Source organism: Heterodontus francisci, unplaced genomic scaffold, assembly GCF_036365525.1.
Source record: "Heterodontus francisci isolate sHetFra1 unplaced genomic scaffold, sHetFra1.hap1 HAP1_SCAFFOLD_1290, whole genome shotgun sequence".
Lineage (NCBI taxonomy): Eukaryota > Metazoa > Chordata > Chondrichthyes > Heterodontiformes > Heterodontidae > Heterodontus > Heterodontus francisci.
The window spans coordinates 25,001-26,936 of NW_027141499.1; the positions used below are offsets into that span (position 1 = coordinate 25,001).

Sequence of the window (1,936 nt, forward strand, 5' to 3'; positions counted from 1 at the left end):
CTGTCTTTCCTCTGAGCTCCTGTTCCCACAGTTGGCTCAGTTCCCAAGCAGTTGTTTTCTTCATTTACTCTCACGCTGAAAGTGCTCGGAGACAGGGGGAGGGGCTCTCAGTCCCTGTTCGACCAGTTTTAAATTCTTCAATTTATTCCCTTGTGGGTCTGACTCCGTGTACAACAGTACAGAGCTCCCTATCACCGAAACCTCTGTAACCTCCTCCAGCCCCTAAAACCCTCCCTATCTCTGTAACCTCCTCCTGCCCCTACCGCCCTCCGAGATCTCTGCACTCCTCCAATTCCGGCCTCTTGACCATCCCCCGATTCCCATCTCTCCACCATTGGCGGCCGTGCCTTCAGCTGCCTGGGTCCCTAATCTCTGGAATTCCCTCCCTGAACCTCTCCGCCTCTCTCTCTCTCTCCTTATTTAAGACGCTCCCTAAAACCCGACCTCTTTGACCGAGCATTTGGTCGCCGGTCCCTGATGTCTCCTTGCGTGGTTGTTGTTGGGGCCTCGTGGTGGAGGCACCTGGCGTAGGGATGGAGCTTTGAGATGAGAGAGCCAACAGGGGAAATCCTGAGGGAGGGTCCGTGAGAGTAGGAGGTCAGAGGCCGTGGTGGCTTCAGGCTCGATTGGTCCAGCCATTGGAGATCTTGCATTCCTGTGGCACCTTTCACATCCTCAGGGCTCCCAAGCCCGAGAGGGCAGATAGTACCACAATTACAGAGGTAGGGAGGGATGTAGGGGGCTGGAGGAGGTTACAGAGATAGGGAGGGTTGTAGGGGGCTGGAGGAGGTTACAGAGATAGGGAGGGTTGTAGGGGGCTGGAGGAGGTTACAGAGATAGGGAGGGTTGTAGGGACTGGAGGAGGTTACAGAGATAGGGAGGGCTGTAGGGGCTCGAGGGAGGTCACACAGATAGAGAGGGTTGTAGGGGCTGGAGGGAGGTCACACAGATAGAGAGGGTTGTAGGGGCTGGAGGGAGGTCGCAGAGATAGGGAGGGTTTTAGGGGACTGGAGGAGGTTACAGAGATAGGGAGGGTTGTAGGGGCTGGAGGAGGTTACAGAGATAGGGAGGGCTGTAGGGGCTCGAGGGAGGTCACACAGATAGAGAGGGTTGTAGGGGCTGGAGGGAGGTCGCAGAGATAGGGAGGGTTTTAGGGGACTGGAGGAGGTTACAGAGATAGGGAGGGTTGTAGGGGCTGGAGGGAGGTTACAAAATTAGGACACGGGCGGGCAGCGGGAGATTTGGGCTGAGCTGAAGTTTACGGAGGGCGGAATGTGGGAGAGCAGCCGGGGAGAGCGTCGGAATGGTCAAGTCCGGAGGGGAACGGGGCACGGGTGAGGGTTTCAGCAGCCGATGAGCTGAGACGGGGGCGACGTTCCGGAGGTGGAAATAGGCGGAGTCTGTGACGGTGAGGATATGTGGTCGGTATCTCATCGCGGGGGTTAAATAAGTTCTGCATGTCACTCTCAGTGGGTGCCCGGTCAGGGTTAACTCAACGATGGAGAGAAACAGATGGCATGACTCAGGGATAATGAGTGAGCAATTGGGATATTTGGGAGTTCCCGCACATCCCAGCGCCTGACTTCTATGTGGCATGGTTGCTAAACAACTGTGGAATGGGCCTACCTGCACCCGTTCAGTATAAAGGAGGGAGCCAATCCAGTCTGTGGTTCAAGTTAAGTTACCTGAAACCAGTGTTACACGATCCGATTAAGTAGGTTTCAAAGAAATCCACACACGCACACACACACACACAACACAAAAAATCTCAGCCGCTCTGTCTTTCGATTTTAAAAGAGAAAGAAGAAAAAAACAAAAGCAAAATACTGCGGATGCTGGAAATCTGAAACAAAAACAAGAAATGCTGGAACCACTCAGCAGGTCTGGCAGCATCTGTGGAAAGAGAAGCAGAGTTAACGTTTCGGGTCAGTGACCC

The 1,936-nt window shown here is 54.3% G+C and overlaps 1 protein-coding gene across 1 annotated transcript in view; it reads right to left on the reverse strand.

Annotated features, from left to right (window-relative positions):
- The window catches only part of LOC137363891 (claudin-9-like), a 22,963-nt gene extending 21,254 nt beyond the window's left edge, over positions 1–1,709 (reverse strand). Inside the window, exon 1 of the mRNA XM_068027401.1 lies at positions 1,686–1,709. The gene's annotated coding sequence lies outside the window, so the exon portion shown is untranslated. The remainder of the gene's footprint in view (positions 1–1,685) is intronic.
- Positions 1,710–1,936: the final 227 nt, after the last annotated feature.